This window comes from Bombina bombina, chromosome 3 (assembly GCF_027579735.1).
Source record: "Bombina bombina isolate aBomBom1 chromosome 3, aBomBom1.pri, whole genome shotgun sequence".
NCBI lineage: Eukaryota > Metazoa > Chordata > Amphibia > Anura > Bombinatoridae > Bombina > Bombina bombina.
In genome coordinates, this window is record NC_069501.1 from 279,935,206 (window position 1) to 279,958,811 (window position 23,606).

A 23,606-nucleotide genomic window follows, 5' to 3' on the forward strand; every position below is an offset into this window, starting at 1 on the left:
TGACCCGTGGACTGACTACACTTAACAGGAGAAAACATAATTTATGCTTACCTGATAAATTCCTTTCTCCTGTAGTGTAGTCAGTCCACGGCCCGCCCTGTTTTTACGGCAGGTCTAAAATTGTTTTTTTTTTTTCCAACAAGCTTTATTGATAGAGAAAAAAAAAATTTGACAACATACTTAGAAGACAATTGCGCAACAAAGGGAAAATAATAACATTGTGGACAATTCTCATGGACCCTAATCTTCATGTCCGCTTCAAGAGAAGCCATAAGTCGTAATGTCCAATGAAAGAGCAAAAGTCCTTTTGCAAAGTCCAAAGCTTGTGTCCTTTTTTTTTTTTTTTTTTTTTTTTTCTTAACAACAATTAAATAACAACAACAAAAAAGAAAAACATGTTATGTAATTCGTATGCAGATAATAATACTTTACAAGATTGAAATTTCAGTATGGGAAACTATAAAAGTCGTAAAGTCGTTAAAGATAATGTCATAGAAAGACCCACAACCATAACAGTATAGAGCGTATTCTTGAGTGTTGCCCAATTATCCACATATCTCCCTAAACTCAGCCCCTAATGGGTGGTTATAGTAGTGTTAGTTAATTGTGGGGTGACCTCCTCGGCTATGTAGCTATAGGTTTCCCAGTAAAAAGACATTGCACAATAGAAGTCAAGTCTGTTAGTCTGAGTATAGTGGTATTTCTCAAGGGATAAAAGGAATGAGACATTCTGTGACCAGTCTTTCATAGTCGGGACAGTTCTTTGTTTCCATAGCCTCGGGATTAGCTGCTTTGCGCTGCTAAGCATTATATAAAGTAGTGTAGATTTATATTTACATTTTAGTCGTGGGGGTTTATTAAGTAGTAATGTCAAGGGGTCATACGGAATCTCATGTGTAAGGGCTTTTTGAATCTTGATATGTATGCACTTCCAGAAGGATTGGAGAACTGGACAGTCCCACCATATATGGTATAGAGAGCCGACTTGTCCACATCCTCTCCAACAGAGAGGGTCTGAGAGTCCATGAATCTTGGCAAGCCTGCTTGGGTAAAGATACCATCTACACAATAATTTCATATTTGTCTCTGTGATGCTCATTGAAGATGGTGCTTTCCCCATGTGTTGGAAAATAACATCCCAAGTCTCAGGAGGGACTGTAAAGCCCAGCTCTGAATCCCAGACTCGAGTGTATGGCGGGAGGTCTCTAGAGTGTATGGCTATTAAGATTTTATATGACATTGAGAGAGCACCTCTTGTTGATTGCGTGGACCAGCAAAGCGTTTCAAAAGGGTTTAGGCTCCTGACTATATTAGCTCTGTCTGTGTGATGTGAGATAAAATGTGACATTTGGAGATATTCGAACCACTTATTGAAATATGGAATGTTTCTTTCTACCAAGGAGGATCTAGGTGAAATGCTACCTCCCTCCAACACAGAAAAACATGGAAACCCTGCTGCAATGCCGTATGACCCGTCCGCCTGTGTCTGTTGACCAGGAGGGAAGTTCTTGTTATGAAGTAATGGGGTTAATGGGGAAGGTACCGTAGACACACCCTTTAAGGGTCTGGTGAGGCAATCCCATGTTGAAAATGTGTCCTTTATAAGAGAGGTGGACGATATCAGCGCACTCCTGTCTTGCTTATACAACCAACATTGCGCCCCTAGGCTCTTTGAGCCAACTAGGTCGTGCTCAAGTTTCACCCATTCCTTGTCCTGCACATTTTTACACCAATCTATTATTCTATTAAGACTCGCCGCTTGTTGGTAGAGCATGAGATTGGGTACCCCGAGCCCCCCTTTATTACGGGGTCTATACAGTGTAGCTTTTGCTATCCTGGGGCGCTTGTGTGCCCATACAAAGGAATTAACTAAAGTTTGTGTATCGCTAATGTACTGCTTGGGGAGACAAATAGGGACCGTCTGAAATAGATATAAAAAGCGAGGCAGGATACTCATCTTAAATGCTTGCACCCTGCCGAGCCAAGACAGACATTTGTTCTGCCAACCCTTCAGTTCTGTTCTCACAGATTCTAATAGGGTCTGATAGTTCAGCCGATATAGGGAGTCTCGTGTGCTTTGGATTTGAATCCCTAAATATTTGATAGAGGTGTGTTGTCGCCTAAACTGGTATTGTTCTGTAATTCGGTTGGTCATGCGGTCTGAGAGTCCTACACTTAAAAATTCTGACTTTGCCATGTTAATCTTGAAGTTGGCTAGGGAGCTATATGTCTCTATTGCAGGCATTAGTGAAGAGAGTGATTGTAAAGGTGAAGTGACTGTGAAGAGGACGTCGTCAGCATACAACGTTGTTTTATACTGGGTGTCGCCTACCTGAATCCCCTGTATACCCGAGTTTTCCCTGACGTTAGCAGCTAGGACTTCCATGGCTAGGACGAACAATAAAGGAGAGAGAGGGCATCCCTGCCTGGTACCATTAACCCCTTAATGACCACAGCACTTTTCCATTTTCTGTCCATTTGGGACCAAGGCTATTTTTACATTTTTGCGGTGTTTGTGTTTAGCTGTAATTTTCCTCTTACTCATTTACTGTACCCACATATATTATATACCGTTTTTCTCGCCATTAAATGGACTTTCCAAAGATACCATTATTTTCATCATATCTTATAATTTACTTTAAAAAAAATTATAAAATATGAGAAAAAAATGGAAAAAAACACACTTTTTCTAAATTTGACCCCCAAAATCTGTTATACATCTGCAACCACCAAAAAACACCCATGCTAAATAGTTTCTAAATTTTGTCCTGAGTTTAGAAATACCCAATGTTTACATGTTCTTTGCTTTTTTTGTAAGTTATAGGGCCATAAATACAAGTAGCACTTTGCTATTTCCAAACCATTTTTTTTTCAAGATTAGCGCTAGTTACATTAGAACACTAATATCTTTCAGGAATCCCTGAATATCTATTGACATGTATATATTTTTTTTTAGTAAACATCCCAAAGTATTGATCTAGGCCAATTTTGGTATATTTCATGCCACCATTTCACCGCCAAATGCGATCAAATACAAAAAATCGTTCACTTTTTCACAAATTTTTTCACAAACTTTTGGTTTCTCACTGAAATTATTTACAAACAGCTTGTGCAATTATGGCATAAATGATTGTAAATTTTTCTTTGGGATCCCCTTTGTTCAGAAATAGCAGACATATATGGCTTTGGTGTTGCTTTTTGGTAATTAGAAGGATGCTAAATGCCACTGTGCACCACACGTGTATTATGCCCAGCAGTAAAGGGGTTAATTAGGGAGCATGTAGGGAGCTTTTTGGGGTAATTTTAGCTTTAGTGTAGTAGACAACCCCAAGTAATGATCTAGGCCCATTTTGGTATATTTCATGCCACCATTTCACCGCCAATTGCGATCAAATTAAAAAAAAAGTTAAATTTTTCACAATTTTAGGTTTCTCACTGAAATCATTTACAAACAGCTTGTGCAATTATGGCACAAATTGTTCTAAATGCTTCTCTGGGATCCCCTTTGTTCAGAAATAGCAGACATATATGGCTTTGGCGTTGCTTTTTGGTACTTAGAAGGCCGCTAAATGCCGCTGCGCATCACACGTGTATTATAGCTAGCAGTGAAGGGGTTAATTAGGAAGTTTGTAGGGAGCTTGCAGGGTTAATTTTAGCTTTAGTGTAGAGATCAGCCTCCCACCTGACACATCAGACCCCCTGATCCCTCCCAAACAGCTCCCTTCCCTCCCCCACCCCACAATTGTCCCCGCCATCTTAAGTACTGGCAGCAACTCTGCCAGTACTAAAATAAAATATATATTTAGGCTTTTTTTTTTTTTTTTTTAAAGCATATTTACATATGCTGCTGTGTAGGAGCCCCCCTTAGCCCCCAACCTGGCTGATCCCCCACCAAACAGCTGTCTAACCCTCCCCCTCTGCCTTAATGGCCGCCATCTTGGGTACTGGCAGCTGTCTGCCAGTACCCAGTTTATAAAAAAAAACAGTTGCTTTTTCATTTTTTCCCCATTTTCTGTAGTGTAGCTCCCCTACCCACCAAAGAACAAACCCCCACCCCCTCCTAGATACCTTTACTGTTGTTTTGTTTTTTTTTAATAAAAAGCTGTACCTGAAACTTTTCTGTAGTGTAGCGGTTCCCACCCGCTCCCGCCCCGTGCACGCGCCCGCCCGCCACCCGGCGTGCACGCGCGCGCGTGCCTGTGCGCGCCCCCATCGCCCCCGCACCCGATCCCGCCCCCCTCTACATTACCCGGCCCATCGATGGCCGCCCACCTGCCTCCCAAGTCAGCTCCCACCCACCAACGTTACCGGCCACCGATGTCCGGTGCAGAGAGGGCCACAGAGTGGCTCTCTCTGCACCGGATGGCCATTTAAGGTTATTGCAGGATGCCTCCATATCGAGGCATCACTGCAATAACCGGAAAGCAGCTGGAAGCGAGCAGGATCGCTTCCAGCTGCTTTCCACACCGAGGACGTGCAGGGTACGTTCTCAGGCATTAACTGCCTTTTTTCTGAGGACGTACCCTGCACGTCCTCGGTCGTTAAGGGGTTAAGGACGGGAAAGGGATCTGAAATAGAATCATTCAATTTAATTCGGGCTTTCGGGGTATGATATAAAGCAAAGATTTTTCCTATGAGTTTGTCTCCTATTCCGAATCGTGCTAATGTAAGTTTTAAAAATAGCCAATCTAGACGATCAAACGCCTTTTCGGCATCGATGGCCAGGAAAATAGAGGGAATGGTATGGGTTTGGGCAAATTCAAGTAAATTTAGTATCTTGGTGGTATTATCTCTTGCCTCTCTGCGAGGCACGAAACCTACTTGGTTTAAGTGGATTAATTGGGGTAGCAATTTGTTGATTCTTAAGGCTATGAGTTTAGCGTACAGCTTTATATCTACATTTAAAAGCGAAATAGGGCGGAAATTTGCAGGAGAGTTGGTAGGTTTGCCCGGTTTAGGGATTACGGTGATATGGGCCTCTAGCATGGATGAGAGGAAGGGGTGTTCTTGATCGGCCGTATTAAAAAGTGTACTGAGGTATGGGAGCAGGAAGGGTGCAAATTTTTTATAATAAGAGACCGTGAACCCGTCAGGCCCTGGGCTCTTTCCCGCTGGTAATTGTTTCAGGGCCGCCGCAACTTCTGCGACTGAAAAGGGTGTCTCTAGGTCAGCTGCCTGTTCATCTGTTAACTTAGGTAGGGGGGTGTCTGTGAGGTATGCCTTTATGGTGTTCTCGTTGCCAACCAGAGGGTTGGGTCTCGGGAGGTTGTACAGTTTAGAATAGTACGCTAAGAACTGGGAAAGTATTTCTGGAGTCGTGTTAACCGTTTTGTTTGCTGGTGTTTTTAATTCATGGACAAAGGTTTTCAATTTTTTAAGTTTCAGAGAGCGTGCAAGGAGTTTTCCCGCTCTATTGCTCTCAAAATAAAATTTTTGCTTTGTCTTCAAAGCCAATGTATTTGCTTCCTGTAGCAACTGGTCTTGTACCGTTTTCCTAGCTTTATCTAAATCCTCTAGGATTATAGTGTCTGTGGGGTTCAGTTTGTGTTTGTGTTCTAGTCTGGCTAGGAGATCAGTTGATGTTTTAAACAGCAACCGTGCTTTTTGTCTGACATGTGCCTTATATTTAATGAATTCCCCCCTGATATAACACTTGTGGGCCTCCCAGACTATAAAGGGGTCGGTCTCGGGTATAGAGTTAAATTGGAAGTATTCCGGCAATAATTTCTCTATCTTATTTTTAAAGTCGGGGAAATTTAGTAGATTGTCCTCTAATTTCCACTGGAAAGTATTCTTAGGCGCTGAGGGCCAAACTAATTGGGAGAGCACCGCAGAATGGTCTGACCAAACTGTGTGGGAAAGCTTGGAAGTGAGAACATTAGACAAGCCTTTTTAATTTGTCAGGAGGTAATCTATTCTACTGTATGAGCGATGTGGGGAGGAAAAGAAAGTATAATCACGTCTAGTTGGGTGTTTAAGTCTCCAAATGTCAAATATCGTCTGTTCGTACATGAGTTTCCATAGTTGCCTAAGTGTGTGTTTAGATGTGGAGGGTTTAGGGTTTGTAGTGTCCATGTCTGGGTGGATGGGTACCTTAAAATCCCCCCCAATATAGAGTGCCCCTATAGTATGGTCTAGAATTTGGGCAAAGTATTTTTTAAAAAAAGGGAGTTGTTTGTTATTTGGGGCATATAAATTCACTAGCGTGACAGGTGAACCAAACATTAAACCAGTCACACACAGAAACCTTCCCTCCATGTCCGAGTGTGTGTGGATCGGAGTAAAGGAGATGCGCCTGCTTATGAGGATGCTCACACCATTTCTTTTATGGTCGAAAGAGCTATGGAACTGTTGTGCATAATAGCCCCCGAAGTATTTAGGCTCTTTAGATTTTAGGAAGTGCGTCTCTTGTAGGAAAAGAATATCACCTCCCTTCCTACGTAGATCTAGCATAGCAATGGATCGCTTCTGGGCGGAGTTAAGGCCTCTCACATTCTGGCTTATCAGTGTAATGCTTTTGCTGTCAGAAGTCATGTTTCGTCAGTGGGGGGAAATCTGTCATCTTGTGCAAAAGTCTAAACAATGGTTCCGGACTGATGATCTGTGAGTGCATGTCTAATCTCAATTGTAACCCAATTACTGCATTTCTTGTACACAACATTAACATAATAAACAAATAATAACATGAAAACAGATAACATAATTTATGTCTTAACAAAAAGTATCTTAGAGAAAGTAATGTCATATAACGTTTATTAGTTGGGAGGAGATGATAGCCAGCTCCACCTTATGCTATATACAATTAGATCTAACAATTACCCATAAGTCACGTTAACTTGACATCAATAAAGAAGAACCTGCAAGTCTAAAACCTTATGGAAAGAGTTCAAACTACATTAAAGTGGTCAATATGAGGACCCAAGTAGCCACAGCTTTAAGGTAAATACTCAGCAAAAAACAGCAGAACAGGAGCAGGAAAAGTTCAAAAAGAGAATAAAAGAAAATAAAAGAAATTTGGGTTAAAGTGTTCCCCAAAATGCTACTTTCTAGGCATACTTTACCAAGTTACCGTCCTCCTTGTTTCAGGCCCCAATAAATGGTTCAGTAATAAATGGTTCAGTTCCGCTGAAAAAGGTCTCTTGTGTGCATATTAGGGAGAGGAACTTGGAGACCTGTCTAAAGGGCGAGCCCTCTGCTTGGGGGCAACTTTTTGCCACAATCGTGGATCTGTCTGAGTTGGCCTTTTCTTCGGAGGTTCTTGAGATTCTTCTGTAGGCAGTCCATTAGGGACCTCGATCTCTAAGGCAGTGCAAAAGTCTCCGACGTCTTCTGTAGATTTGCAGGTTAATTTCCGATTTCCATGAAGGACGTATAGATGGAATGGGAAACCCCATCTATATAGAATCCTCTTTTGACGTAAGAGTGCAGTTAAAGGGGCTAGTTCCCTTCTTCTCTGCAAAGTTCTTTGTGAAAGGTCCTGAAAAAATTGTAAAACGACCCCTCGAAACTTGACCGGTTGATTCTTACGGGAGAGGTTTAGGAGTTCCTCCTTTTCTCTGAAGTCCTTAAACTTCATGAAGATATCTCTTGGTGGCGCTGAGTCCGGAGGTTTGGGCCTGAGGGCTCTATGGGCTCTGACCCAAGGGATATCTGTAGTCGGTAAGGAGCTCTTAAGGTGAGCAAAGAGGGCTGGAAAATAGGTTGGGAAGTCTTTCGGGAGCACCGACTCAGGAATGCCACGGATCCTAAGATTTTTCCTACGGCTCCGATTTTCAAGGTCCTCTATTTTGTCATGTAGATCAGATAGCAATGTGGTGTGGTGGTTTGTGACATCCTGAGTTGTATTAATTTCCTTCTGCAGGTGGTCTGTGAATTCCTCCAGTGCTTCCACTCTATTTCCCACAGAGTGCAAGTCCTGTTTTATTTCTGCTATTTCCTCACGGATGCATGAGCGGATAATATCCGCAATATCCTGTTTGGACGCCAGTGTGGAAAGGATAGCATTTGGCACAGAGGTGCTCTCTTCAGGGGCCTCCACACTATGCTGTGTTGTCTCCACTCTTTTCATAGGCGATCTGGTAGCTTCTATATGCATTGCTGCTTTAGTTCCCGTAGGGGAGAAAAAATGGTCTACCACACTGTCCCTTTGGTTAGTTATTTTCTGTGGCTTGTTTAATTTTGCAGAGCATTTAGGATTCATGATAATAATTTATGAAGAGCTCTATGAACACACAGGGAATATTCTCATAAATTCTGCTGCAGAAATGGGGTGAAAATGATGGGTGACTATCCCAGGATGGTTTTATGTTAAAGATTGAAGCTATATAGAGAAGCAATAGCCTGGGCAAAGGATATCCAGGGGAGAATACAGTGATAAAAGCTCAGTCCAATGTTCAAAATGTGGGACATTGAATTGATAACGCAATGATAGAACTGTAACACATAATTGTAGAAGGAGAGGATGCACTTAGAATGTCTTTATGTTTTATACTGAATTTTCAACTTCAGCTGAACCTTTCTCCAGCAATCCTCCCTCTTTTCCTTCTGGTCACCCCCCGGTACTCAGCCGTTTGCCAAGTGTGTCACTCTGGTTAGATATATGCTGCAGCAGCAGCGTTAAACTGTTTAAAGTTCCCCCTTACCACGTGGGTAATATGGCTGCCTGTGATGAGAGGACAAGAGAGTCCGGTGGCGTGTGGGTGAGATATCAGTCGTGGGGAAGATGCGGGAGGGTGCTCCCTCTGTTATTGCAGATTACCTGTGGTTTTCTTTTCCGGCAAGTTGCGCATCAGCTTTATCCCCTTTCGCTGCTGGAATCCTCTGTAGTCTGTAGCGCTGCGGCGCTCCGGGGAGTACAGAGTGCGGCACGGGCCGTGAGGTTAATACCGGCTCCGTAGCTTAGATGGGTGAGCTATGAGCTCGAACTCTGCTCCCAGCCTTCTTATGTGGGTAACTACCGAGCCCCCATGAAATAGACTGCAAGCCAACAGGAATATGAACTTATGGGGTTATTTTATTGGAGCTGGATTCCGGAGCTATGGTGTTAAGCAGCCATCTTGGCTGCGGCCAGCTCCGCCTCTGGCAGGTCTAAATTTTAATTAAACTCCAGTCACCACTGTACCCTATGGTTCCTCCTTTCTCGTCTGCTTTGGTCGAATGACTGAGTATGATATGTGAGGGGAGGAGCTATATAGCAGCTCTGCTGGGTAATTCTCTTGCAGTTTCCTGTTAGGAAGAGATATATTCCATAAGTAATGGATGACCCGTGGACTGACTACACTACAGGAGAAAGGAATTTTTCAGGTAAGCATAAATTATGTTTTTTAGCTCCGGTTTGGGCATTAAGGGGTTAATTGGTCTGAAAATTTGTGTGCAACCTTTTCAAAGCATTATGACACTGTGGTGAAAATTTCATAAAAATCGGATGTGTTTTTGATGGTTTTTTGATGTTTCAGTAATAAAGTGTGCACTTTTATTATTTAAAGAGACAGTAACGTTTTTGTCAAAAATTAATTTTATTGCATTGAAGTTACTTTTAAGTCTGTTAAACATGTCTGAACCTTCAGATAGCCTATGTTCTCTATGTTCAAAGGCCAAGGTGGTTCCCCCATTAAATTTATGTGTGAAATGTGCTATAGCGTCCAAACAGCTTAAGGACCGTATAATTACACTTAAAGATATAGCTCAAGATGATTCTTTAGCTGAAGGGTGTGAATATAGCTCGCTATCCTCCCCTTCTGTGTCAACACCAGCTATGCCCGCGCAAGCGATGCCCAGTACATCTAACGCACCAATTGCGATGACTATGCAACAGTTAGCGGCAGTAATGGATAATTCTCTCTCAGCATTTTTATCCAAACTGCCAGCTTTTCCTAGGAAGCGTGATTGCTCAGTTTTAAACACAGAAAATGAGCAAGCTGACACAGAGGATAATTTATCTGTAGTGCCCTCACATCAATCTGACTTGGCGGTGAGGGAGGGCCTGTCTGAGGGAGAAATTTCTGACACAGGGAAAGTTTCTCAGCAGGCAGAGCCTGATGCCATAGCATTTAAATTTAAGCTAGAACACCTCCGCGCCCTACTTAAGAAGGTCCTAGCTACACTTGATGATTGTGATCCTTTGGTGATCCCTGAAAAATTGTGTAAAATGGACAAATTCTTAGAGGTCCCAGTACACACTGATGCATTTCCGATACCTAAGAGGGTGGCGGATATCGTGACTAAGGAGTGGGAGAAGCCAGGTGTACCCTTTGTTCCCCCTCCTATATTTAAGAAAATGTTCCCAATTGTTGACCCTAGAAGGGACGCATGGCAGACGGTCCCTAAGGTAGAGGGGGCAGTTTCAACGCTAGCTAAGCGCACGACTATACCAATAGAAGACAGTTGCGCTTTCAAAGATCCTATGGATAAAAAATTAGAAGGTTTACTTAAGAAAATCTTTGTTCAACAGGGTTTTCTTCTTCAACCAATTTCTTGCATTATTCCTGTAACCACTGCAGCAGCTTTTTGGTTTGAGGAACTAGAAAACTCGCTCCAAAAGGAGACTTCTTATGATGAAGTCATGGACAGAATTCATGCCCTGAAGTTGGCTAATTCTTTCATTACAGACGCCGCTTTCCAGTTAGCTAAATTAGCGGCGAAATATTCTGGTTTTGCAATTGTGGCGCGCAGAGCGCTTTGGTTAAAGTCTTGGTCGGCGGATGTGTCGTCCAAAACAAAATTACTTAATATTCCTTTCAAGTGTAAGACCCTATTTTGGCCAGAGTTGAAGAAAATTATTTCAGATATCACTGGGGGAAAGGGCCATGCCCTTCCACAGGATAGACCTTTCAAGGCTAAAAATTAGTCTAATTTTCGTTCCTTTCGCAATTTCAGGAACGGACCGACTTCCACCTCTACAGCCACTAGGCAAGAGGGTAACGCATCCCAGCCCAAACCAGCATGGAAGCCATTGCAAGGCTGGAACAAGGGCAAACAGGCCAAGAAGCCTGCTGCTGCTACCAAGACAGCATGAAGGGGTAGCCCCCGATCCGGGACCGGATCTAGTAGGGGGCAGACTTTCTCTCTTTGCTCAGGCTTGGGCAAGAGATGTTCCGGACCCCTGGGCACTAGAAATTGTTTCTCAGGGGTATCTTCTAGAGTTCAAGGACCTTCCTCCAAGGGGAAGGTTCCACATGTCTCGCTTATCTTTAGACCAGATAAAGAGACAGGCATTCTTACGTTGCGTAGAAGACCTATTAAAGATGGGAGTGATACACCCAGTTCCAACAGCGGAACAAGGACTGGGTTTTTACTCAAACCTGTTTGTAGTTCCCAAAAAAGAAGGAACTTTCAGGCCAATTCTGGACTTAAAAATTCTAAACAAATTCCTCAGAGTTCCATCATTAAAAATGGAAACCATTCGGACAATTTTACCAACGATCCAGGAGGGTCAATACATGACTACCGTGGACTTAAAGGATGCGTACCTGCATATTCCTATCCACAAAGATCACCATCAGTTCCTGAGGTTCGCCTTTCTGGACAAACATTACCAGTTCGTGGCTCTTCCGTTCGGTTTAGCCACTGCTCCCAGAATTTTCACAAAGGTGCTAGGGTCCCTTCTAGCGGTGCTAAGGCCGAGGGGCATTGCAGTAGCACCTTACCTAGACGACATTCTAATACAAGCGTCGTCCCTTCCCAAAGCAAGGGCTCATACAGACATTGTTTTAGCCTTTCTCAGATCTCACGGGTGGAAGGTGAACATAGAAAAAAGTTCCCTGTCCCCGTCCACAAGGGTTCCCTTTCTGGGAACAATAATAGACTCCGTAGAAATGAAGATCTTTCTGACAGAGGTCAGGAAGTTAAAGCTTCTGAACGCTTGTCGAGTTCTTCAATCCATTCCTCAGCCCTCCATAGCTCAGTGCATGGAGGTAATAGGACTAATGGTTGCGGCAATGGACGTGGTTCCTTTTGCTCGAATTCATTTAAGACCATTGCAACTGTGCATGCTCAAACAGTGGAATGGGGATTATGCAGACTTGTCTCCCCAGATTCAAATGGACCAGAAAACCAGAGACTCACTCCTCTGGTGGCTGTCTCTAGATCACCTGTCTCAGGGAATGAGTTTCCGCAAACCGGAGTGGATCATCGTCACGACCGACGCCAGTCTTTTGGGCTGGGGCGCGGTCTGGGAATCCCTGAAGGCTCAGGGTCTATGGTCTCGGGAAGAATCTCTTCTCCCGATAAACATATTGGAATTGAGAACGATATTCAATGCTCTCCAGGCATGGCCTCAACTAGCGGAGGCCAGATTCATCAGATTTCAGTCGGACAACATGACGACTGTAGCGTACATCAATCATCAGGGGGGAACGAAGAGTTCCCTGGCGATGAGAGAGGTATCCAAGATCATCAAATGGGCAGAGGATCGCTCCTGCCATCTATCAGCAATTCACATCCCAGGAGTGGACAACTGGGAAGCGGATTATCTGAGTCGTCAGACTTTCCATCCGGGGGAGTGGGAACTTCACCCGGAGGTTTTTGCCCAGTTAACTCAACTATGGGGCATTCCGGATCTGGATCTGATGGCGTCACGTCAGAACTCAAAAGTTCCATGTTACGGGTCCGGGTCCAGGGATCCCAAGGCGACACTGGTAGATGCCTTAGCAGCGCCTTGGTCGTTCAATCTAGCTTATGTCTTTCCACCGTTTCCTCTTCTCCCACGGCTAGTAGCCAGGATCAAACAGGAGAAGGCTTCAGTAATTCTGATAGCTCCTGTGTGGCCACGCAGGACCTGGTATGCAGACCTGGTGAATATGTCATCGGTTCCACCATGGAAGCTACCTTTGAGGCAGGACCTTCTAATTCAAGGTCCATTCGTACATCCAAACCTAGTCTCTCTGCAACTGACTGCTTGGAGATTGAACGCTTGATTCTAGCTAAGCGTGGGTTTTCGGATTCAGTTATAGATACCCTGATTCAGGCTAGAAAGCCTGTCACTAGGAAAATTTACCATAAGATATGGCGGAAATATCTTTGTTGGTGCGAATCCAAGGGTTACTCATGGAGTAAGATTAGGATTCCAAGGATTTTAGCTTTTCTCCAAGAAGGATTGGAGAAAGGTTTGTCAGCTAGTACCTTAAAAGGACAGATATCAGCTCTGTCTGTTTTGTTGCACAAACGTCTGGCAGCAATGCCAGATGTTCAGGAGTTGTGCAGGCTTAAGTCAGAATCAAGCCTGTCTACAGACCTGTGGCTCCTCCATGGAGTCTAAATCTAGTTCTTTCAGTTCTTCAGGGGGTTCCGTTTGAACCTCTACATTCCATAGATATTAAGTTACTATCTTGGAAAGTTTTGTTTTTGGTTGCTATCTCTTTCGCTAGAAGAGTTTCTGAATTGTCTGCTTTGCAGTGTAATTCACCCTATCTGGTGTTTCATACAGATAAGGTCGTTTTACGTACCAAACCTGGTTTTCTTCCAAAAGTGGTTTCCAATAAGAATATTAACCAGGAAATAGATGTTCCTTCTCTGTGTCCTAACCCAGCTTCTAACAAGGAACGTCTGTTACACAATCTCGATGTGGTTCGTGCTTTGAAGTTTTACCTAAAAGCAGCTAAAGATTTCAGACAAACTTCGTCCTTGTTTGTCGTCTATTCTGGTAAGAGGAGAGGTCAAAAGGCGACTGCGACCTCTCTGTCTTTCTGGCTGAAAAGTATCATCCGGTTGGCTTATGAGACTGCTGGAAGGCAGCCTCCTGAACGAATTACAGCTCACTCTACTAGAGCTGTGGCTTCCACTTGGGCTTTCAAGAATGTGGCTTCTGTTGAACAGATCTGTAAGGCAGCGACTTGGTCTTCACTGCATACATTTGCCAAATTTTACAAATTCGATACTTTTGCTTCTTCGGAGGCTATTTTTGGGAGAAAGGTTTTGCAAGCAGTGGTGCCTTCCGTTTAGGTTACCTGACTTGTTCCCTCCCTCCATCCGTGTCCTAAAGCTTTGGTATTGGTTCCCACAAGTAAGGATGAAGCCGTGGACCGGATACACCAATGTAGGAGAAAACAGAATTTATGTTTACCTGATAAATTTCTTTCTCCTACGGTGTATCCGGTCCACGGCCCACCCTGGCATTTTAGTCAGGTTTAAATTTATTTTTATAAACTACAGTCACCACTGCACCCTATGGTTCTCCTTTTTCTCCTAACCGTCGATCGAATGACTGGGGGGGGGCGGAGCCTGAGGGGAGCTATATGGACAGCTTTGCTGTGTGCTCTCTTTGCCACTTCCTGTAGGGATTGAGAATATCCCACAAGTAAGGATGAAGCCGTGGACCGGATACACCGTAGGAGAAAGAAATTTATCAGGTAAACATAAATTCTGTTTTTATATAGATATATTCAATATTTAATTTGTACAAGAGTGGATCCACATCTTATTGTTTTTATTGTCATTTATTACCACTGTACCCACCGTGGCATGTTTTATTCTTGTGTAAAGTACTAGCTTTACAATTAAAAAATATTTCTAAATACAAACTCTACACATTGTACAACACCTAGCCCATTTGAGGCGCTCTGAATACATTTATTTCTCTTACTTGGTGTATTCAGTCCACGGCTTCATCCTTACTTGTGGGATATTCTCAATTCCTACAGGAGGTGGCAAAGAGAGCACACAGCAAAGCTGTCCATATAGCTCCCCTCAGGCTCCGCCCCCCCCCAGTCATTCTCTTTGCCGCTCTAACAAGTAGCATCTCCACGGGAGGGTAAAGAGTTTGTGGTGTTAGATTTGTAGTTTTATTTCTTCAATCAAGAGTTTGTTATTTTAAAATAGTGCCGGTTTGTACTATTTACTCTGAGGCAGAAAGTGATGAAGATTTCTGCTGAGAGGAAAAAGATTTTAGCATGTTGTAACTAAAATCCATTACTGTTCCCACACAGGACTGTTGAGTACCGGAGAACTTCAGTTGGGGGGAACAGTTTGCAGGCTTAACTGCTTAAGGTATGCTCAGTCATTTATTTCTAACAAGACCTGGTAATGCTAGAAGACTGACAGTAATCCCCAGGAGGGAAGGTAAGCCATTTTCTGAGACGCAGTATAGAAGGATGGCTTCTGTGAAGGGCTTAAATACTGGTAGACACTGTGATGGGCTAAATCGATTATTTTATTAATAGAATCTTCTATTTATTTAAGTGTTTGAAACGTTGTAAACACTTTTTGGGGTTTTTATTTCGCCTGGCATATTATCAGACGCCTAGTCTGACTCAGGAAGGCCCCATAACTCTGGACTGAAGAGGGAGGGGGCCTCATTTTTGCGCCTCAGTTGCGCAGTTGATTTTCAAGACAGCTCATGCTGCTTCATGTGTAGAGTCCTGAGAGTGCAGGAGGACATCAAGGAGGCTTATATTTCTGCTACAAATAACCCTAAGGGAAGGTAGGGCCGCAGCAAAGACTGTGGCACCGTTCTGTAGTGTGTTAAACCTGTTGTTTACTGCAATTTGCTCCGGTTTGGTCAATAAGGGGTTAATTGATTTGAAAATTTGTGTGCAACCATTTCATTAGGATCATGTGGTGAAATTTTCATAAAGATCGGATGTTTTTTGGTGATTTGGAAAAAAAAGTGTGTGCTTTTTATTATTTAAAGACACAGTAACGTTTTTTCAAAAAGTGATTTTTTTTCTGTATTGTAGTGCTGTATAAGTTTGTCAAACATGTCTGAGACTTCAGATAGACGTTGTTCTTTATGTTTAAAAGCCATGGCGGTACCCCCATTGCATTTATGTGTAAAGTGTGCTAAAACATCTAAGCATTTTATAGACCATCCAGTGACACTTAAAAATGTATCCCAAGATGATTCTTTAACAGAGGATAATGAGGATAGTCCTTCTTCCTCTCCCCATGTGTCGACACCAGTTACGCCCGCACAAGCGATGCCTAGTACCTCTAGCGCATTGGCCCCTATTACTTTACAACAATTAGCAGCAGTAATGGATAATTCCCTTGCAGCATTTTTATCCAAACTGCCAGTTTTTCCAAGAAAGCGCGATAGCTCAGTTTTAAATACAGAGGATGAGCAATCAGACGCTTTGGATAATTTATCTGTAGTACCCTCACAAAACTCAGAAGTAGCAGTGAGGGAAGGTCTGTCTGAGGGAGAAATTTCTGATACAGGAAAAGTTTCTCAGCGGACAGATTCAGATTCCTTAGCGTTTAAATTTAAGCTGGAACACCTCCGCGTACTGCTTAAGGAGGTTTTAGCTACGCTGGATGATTGTGACCCCATGGTGGTCCCAGAAAAATTGTGTAAGATGGACAGGTTTTTAGAGGTCCCTGTTTAAACTGAGGCATTTCCGATCCCAAAGAGGGTGGCGGATATTGTGACTAGGGAGTGGGAGAGACCAGGTGTACCCTTTGTTCCCCCCTATCTTTAAGAAAATGTTCCCCATAAAGACCCCAGGCGGGACGAGTGGCAGACGGTCCCTAAGGTAGAGGGGGCTGTTTCAGCACTTGCTAAGTGTACAACTGTACCAATAGAGGACAGTTGTGCTTTCAAAGATCCTATGGATAAAAAATTGGAAGGATTGCTGAAGAAAATTTTTGTTCAGCAAGGTTTTCTACTTCAACCAGTTGCCTGCATTATTCCTGTAACTACTGCAGCAGCTTTTTGGTTCGAGGCCCTGGAGGAGTCGCTCCAGAGGGAGACTTCATATGATGAGGTCATGGATAGAATTCATGCTCTAAAGCTGGCTAATTCTTTTATCACTGATGCCGCTTTCCAGTTAGCTAAGCTAGCGGCGAAAAACTCAGGTTTTGCCATCATGACTCGAAGAGCGCTTTGGCTCAAATCATGGTCGGCGGATGTGTCGTACAAAACAAAACTGTTAAATATTCCCTTCAAGGGGAAGACCCTTTTCGGCCCAGAGCTGAAAGAAATTATTTTAGATATCACTGGGGCAAGGGTCATGCCCTTCCACAAGATAGGCCGTTTAAGGCCAAAAACAAGGCTAATTTTTGCTCCTTTCACAACTTCAGGAGCGGATCTGCTGCAACCTCTGCTGTCGCAAAGCAAGATAACGCTTCCCAGCCCAAAGCAACCTGGAAACCCTTGCAGGGCTGGAATAAGGGTAAACAGGCCAAGAAGCCTGCTCCTGCTACCAAGACAGCATGAAGGGGTAGCCCCCGATCTTGGGCTTGGGCTTGGGCAAGAGACGTTCCGGATCCCTGGGCATTAGAAATAGTTGCTCAGGGGTACCTTCTAGAATGAAAGGATTCTCCCCCAAGGGGAAGGTTCCACAGTTCTCGTTTGTCTTCAGACCAAACAAAGAAACAGGCGTTCTTAAACTGTGTAGAAGATCTCCTAAAAATGGGAGTAATACACCCAGTTCCAATTGCAGAACAAGGACTGGGCTTTTACTCAAAACTGTTCGTAGTTCCCAAAAAAGAGGGAACTTTCAGGCCAATCCTGGATCTAAAGATTCTAAACAAATTCCTCAGAGTTCCGTCTTTCAAGATGGAAACCATTCGGATAATCTTGCCGATGATCCAGGAAGGTCAATATATGACTACCGTGGATCTAAAGGATGCATACCTACATATTCCTATCCACAAAGATCACCATCAGTTCCTAAGGTTCGCCTTTCTGGACAAACATTACCAGTTCGTGGCTCTTCCTTTCGGGTTGGCCACCGCTCCCAGAATTTTCACAAAGGTGCTAGGGTCCCTTCTGGCAGTGCTAAGACCGCGGGGCATTGCAGTAGCACCTTACCTAGACAACATATTAATACAGGCGTCGTCTTTCCACAGAGCCAAGGCTCATACGGACATTGTTCTGGCCTTTCTAAGGTCTCACAGGTGGAAGGTGAACGTAGAAAAAAGTTCTCTGTCCCCGCTTACCAGGGTTCCCTTCCTGGGAACACTAATAGACTCGGTAGAAATGAAAATCTTTCTGACAGAGGTCAGGAAGTCCAAACTGTTGAACACCTGCCGAGCTCTTCATTCCATTCCTTGGCCTTCTGTGGCTCAGTGCATGGAGGCAATTGGTTTAATGGTGGCGGCAATGGACGTAGTCCCTTTTGCCCGAATTCATCTCAGACCACTGCAACTGTACATGCTCAAGCAGTGGAATGGGGATTACGCAGATTTATCTCCTCAAATACAAATGGACCAGAAAACCAGAGACTCTCTTCTCTGGTGGTTGTCTCAAGATCACCTGTCTCAGGGAATGAGTTTCCGCAGACCGGAGTGGATCATTGTCACGACCGATGCCAGTCTGTTAGGCTGGGGTGCGGTCTGGAACTCCCTGAAGGTTCAGGGTCTATGGTATCGGGAAGAATCTCTCCTCCCAATAAACATTTTGGAGCTGAGAGCGATATTCAATACGCTCCAGGCATGGCCTCAACTAGCGGAGGTCAAATTCATCAGATTTCAGTCGGACAACATCACGACTGTAGCGTACATCAATCATCAGGGAGGAACAAGGAGTTCCCTAGCGATGAAGGAAGTATCCAAGATCATCAAATGGGCGGAGGATCACTCCTGCCATCTATCTGCAATTCACATCCCAGTGGTAGACAACTGGGAGGCGGATTTTCTAAGTCGTCAGACTTTTCATCCGGGGGAGTGGGCACTCCACCCGGAGGTTTTTGTTCAGCTGACCCAGCTATGGGGCATTCCAGATTTGGATCTGATGGCTTCGCGTCAGAACACCAAACTTCCCCTTTACGGATCCAGATCCAGAGATCCCAAGGCGGCATTGATAGATGCTTTAACAGCGCCTTGGTCATTCAGTCTAGCTTATGTCTTTCCACCGTTTCCTCTTCTCCCTCGGCTAATAGCCAGAATCAAACAGGAGTAGGCTTCGGTAATTCTGATAGCGCCTGTGTGGCCACGCAGGACTTGGTATGCAGACCTAGTGGACATGTCATCGGTCCCACCATGGAAACTGCCATCGAGGCAGGATCTTCTAATTCAAGGTCCTTTCAAGCATCCAAATCTAGTTTCTCTGCAACTGACTGCTTGGAGATTGAACGCTTAATTCTAGCTAAGCGTGGTTTCTCTGAATCAGTTATAGACACTCTGATACAGGCCAGAAAGCCTGTCACCAGGAAAATTTACCATAAGATATGGCGGAAATATCTTGGTTGGTGTGAATCCAAGGGTTACTCGTGGAGTAAGGTTAGGATTCCAAGGATACTAGCTTTTCTCCAAGAAGGATTGGAGAAAGGTCTGTCAGCGAGTTCCTTAAAGGGACAGATTTCTGCTCTGTCTATTCTGTTACATAAGCGCCTGGCAGCTGTACCAGACGTTCAGGTGTTTGCACAGGCTCTAGTCAGAATCAAGCCTGTTTACAAGCCTGTGGCTCCTCCTTGGAGTCTAAATCTAGTTCTTTCAGTTCTTCAAGGCGTTCCGTTTTGAACCTTTACATTCCATAGATATTAAGTTATTATCTTGGAAAGTTTTGTTTTTAGTAGCCATTTCTTCTGCTCGAAGAGTTTCTGAATTGTCTGCTTTGCAGTGTGATTCACCCTATCTGGTGTTCCATGCAGATAAGGTTGTTTTGCGTACCAAACCTGGTTTTCTTCCAAAGGTGGTTTCTAATAAGAATATCAACCAGGAAATAATTGTTCCTTCTCTGTGTCCTAATCCAGTTTCTAGGAAGGAACGACTTTTACACAATTTTGACGTGGTTCATGCTTTAAAATTCTATTTAAAAGCAACTAAAGATTTCAGACAAACATCATCCTTGTTTGTCGTCTATTCTGGTAAGAGGAGAGGTCAGAAAGCGACTGCTACCTCTCTTTCCTTTTGGCTGAAAAGCATCATCCGATTGGCTTATGAGACTGCTGGACAGCAGCCTCCCGAACGAATTACAGCTCATTCTACCAGAGCTGTGGCTTCCACATGGGCTTTCAAGAATGAGGCTTCTGTTGAACAGATTTGTAAGGCAGCGACTTGGTCTTCACTGCATACATTCGCCAAATTTTACAAATTCGATACTTTTGCTTCTTCTGAGCTATTTTTGGGAGAAAGGTTTTGCAAGCAGTGGTGCCTTCCGTTTAGGTTACCTGACTTGTTCCCTCCCTTCATCCGTGTCCTATTGCTTTGGTATTGGTATCCCACAAGTAAGGATGAAGCTGTGGACTGAATACACCAAGTAAGAGAAAACAGAATTTATATATATATAAATTACTTTCTCTTACGGTGTATTCAGTCCACGGCCCGCACTGGCATTTAAGTCAGGTTCAAATTTAATTTAAAATAACTACAGTCACCACTGCACCCTATGGTTTCTCCTAACCGTCGGTCGAATGACTGGGGGGGGGGGGGAGCCCGAGGGGAGCTATATGGATCTCTTTGCCACTTCCTGTAGGGATTGAGAATATCCCACAAGTAAGGATGAAGCCGTGGACTGAATACACTGTAAGAGAAAGTAATTTATCAGGTAAGCATAAATTCTGTTTTTCTGTGAGAAACAAACATATACTTGACATATCTATAGTATGTTACAAGGAGACATCTTTTTTGATGTCATAAAAAAAAGACAGAACGTTCATCTAGTATGCCCAAATTTCTATGCAAAGTGTAGGCTTAATCCTCAGGAAAGCCTTCTAAATATCCCATCAGTTCCTGAATTGTTTTACTGTATTTGCCCATACCGCATGCAATGGATGACTGTTCCACCAATCACCCTTTTTGTAAAGAAGTGTTTATGCAAATTACTTAAACCTAGTACCCTCCCACTTCAGATTATGACCTCTTCACCTGTAATCTATACATAGTAAGATTGTCTCAGACTTGAATTTACTGCTCCACCATTATTAGTCAGTATCTATGCCTTAACCTCCTGCCCCTTAAAGGGACAGTGTAAACCAAATTTCATGTAAGTGCATGAAATATACACTACTATAAAGAATATGCACAGATGCTGATATAAAAATCCAGTATAAAACCTTTTTAAAACTTACTTAAGCTCCCAGTCAGTAGCGGACCTACTCAATAGAGTGCCCTGGTGCAAGATTTTTTTTGGGCCCCCCAAAAGTAACTCAGTAGAAAGCAAAAGTATTAATATACATTCTGCTCTGTATAATAATTTTTAGGATAGATAGATAGACAAACAAACAGATAGATCAATAGACACATGGACCTACAACCTGCATTAATAAAAGGCTCCCCTGCATTAGGATTGTAAACATTCTGCACAAACCTATGTATAGACAGGCTGTTAGGGGCCCCCTCCAGGGGATAGTTCCGCCCCTGCTCCCAGTTTATAACTGTTGATGAGGTTAGGCTGGGACACCCAGTGAAAGGGGCTGGGAAAGCAGAAAGAGCAGACACTCCCCCCTCCCTGCAAATGAAAATACAGATTACTATTATTTTTTTTATTTTTTTAAAAAGCAAAACTGTACATTGTTACAAAAACACTCCCAGATCCACTGTCTAAATGGATCATCCCCAAAACATTTATGCAAAGAAAAATCTAGTGTACAATGTCCCTTTAATATCTCAGGATGGTTGTAACATTTTAGGATCATCAATATTTGTTCTTATTGTTTTATTCTTTGTTCAGTTCCCAAGAATACCCCATTATCTGTAGTTTGCATAAATATATACAGTGCTGGAAATTTCCACTGCTCTGTGACTTATGGATGCACACACCAATAAATACAGGAATTACATAGCTAAATCAGGCAACAGTATCCTAACAATCTGAGACATAGGTGTACTGAAAGGTTTTTTATTGTTTGGAGTTGGTATAATTGTTGCAGTGTCAGTTCTAATATTTAGCAAAACAGTGATATTGCATGTGTAGAATAGAGAGTTAAAGGGACAGTCTACACCAGAATTTTTATTGTTTGAAAAGATAGATAATCCCTTTATTACCCATTTCCCAGTTTTGCATAACCAACACAATTATAATAATATACTTTTAACCTCTCTGATTATCTAAGCCTCTGCAAACTGCCCCTTTTTTCAGTTCTTTTGACAGACTTGCAGTCTAGCAAATCAGTGCCTGCTCCCAGATTACTTCACGTGCCCGAGCACAGTGTTATCTATATGAAATATGTGAACTAACACCCTCTAGTGGTGAAAAACTGTTAAAATGCACTCTGAAAGAGGTGGGCTTCAAGGTCTAAGAAATTAGCATATGAACCTCCTAGGTTAAGCTTTCAACTAAGAATACCAAGAGAACAAAGCAAAATTGGTGATAAAAGTAAATTGGAAAATTGTTTAAAATTACATGCTCTATCTGAATCATGAAAGTTTATTTTGGCCTAGACTGTCCCTTTAATAGAGAGAAACTAAATAGTACAAAAAAATGACTCATTCTACAAGTCCCAAGGACAAAGGAAAAAAACAGAGTTCATTGTGTTCCCTATGAAGGTCGTAGTAAGCATGCAGTATTAACCGTAATGTTTGTATATGATCAGCCAGGTAGTATGTAGTAGTTGTCAAATAAAACAATTTGTAGACATTAAATTAATATTTATATTCAGATATTTGTACAAAAATAAAATGTCCTATTTAAAATTAGAATGTTGCTTAGCAACTCATTTATATTATTTTTTATTAATTCTTTGAAGAAAAGTATGTTTCTATTGTATCTTTTACTGTCTAAATTTCCTTTTTCTTTTTTAGATCCACCATTGGTCCTAACATTTCAAGAAACACATTTTGTGACTTATGGTAGAAGTATCTTGGCCCAACTTCATAAAGATATGAAACAATAATCCTTAAAATAAAATGATTTTGTCTTCCAACAGCTCATCACACATTTTTTTCAGTTTACTATACATTCTTACATAAACATTATAGGTGATAGTTTCTCAATGTTTGATTTTACATCAGAGCCGTAGAACCACATAATAGCTGAAAATCCAAGGCTTTCTGTGTCTTCCAAGACGTAATTGAAATTTGTGTGGTATTCTTGTCAAAGTAATGATTGTTTTTTTTTTTTATTTACGTTTAATGTTTGTGTCCAGTTGTCCAATACCTTGAAATCTTAATGTGATAAGTTTCTGTTTCTTTGGTTGTAGAGACTGGAAAGTTTTCAACAGTTTGTCGGTTTCTGATCTTACAAATAAAAAATTAAACCACCACATGAAACCAACATTTTTTTCTTTCATGATTTAAAAAGAGCAGCAATTTTCCATATTATTTTTTATTAACCAACAGAGGGTGATATTATACAGTGATACAAATTTGGTTCATAACAATATTTAAGGAGAAGAAAAACAAAAACACTTGTCCTCATCTTGAGGTTCAGATAATTTCAGCAGAAGAAAACAAAGGCAAGCTATGAAAAATAATATTTGAGCCACAGTTTCTCCCACCTATAAGAAAACGAGTGTTATCTTCTTTCAAGTCTAAGACTGAAAACAAAACCTTATTCCCTTAAGTCGCCCTGTGTTGGGATTTTCTGTTTTTTGACCGAAAAAAATAAAAAATAAAATAAATAACCAAGATCCTATCTAAAAAAAAAAAAAAAAAAAAGAAAGGAAAAAAAGAAGGGAAAGGAAGAGGAAGAGAAAAAAAAAAAAGGGGGAAGAATACCCCTTAGAAAAGAAAATAATCCCCTTCCCTGCTGCTCCCTCTACCAAATACCTAGCAGGATCATTTCTGAATTT

The 23,606-nt window shown here is 42.4% G+C and overlaps 1 protein-coding gene across 1 annotated transcript in view; it reads left to right on the top strand.

Annotated features, from left to right (window-relative positions):
- The window catches only part of FKBP6 (FKBP prolyl isomerase family member 6 (inactive)), a 163,158-nt gene extending 140,080 nt beyond the window's left edge, over positions 1–23,078 (top strand). Inside the window, exon 9 of the mRNA XM_053706316.1 lies at positions 22,618–23,078. The gene's annotated coding sequence lies outside the window, so the exon portion shown is untranslated. The remainder of the gene's footprint in view (positions 1–22,617) is intronic.
- Positions 23,079–23,606: the final 528 nt, after the last annotated feature.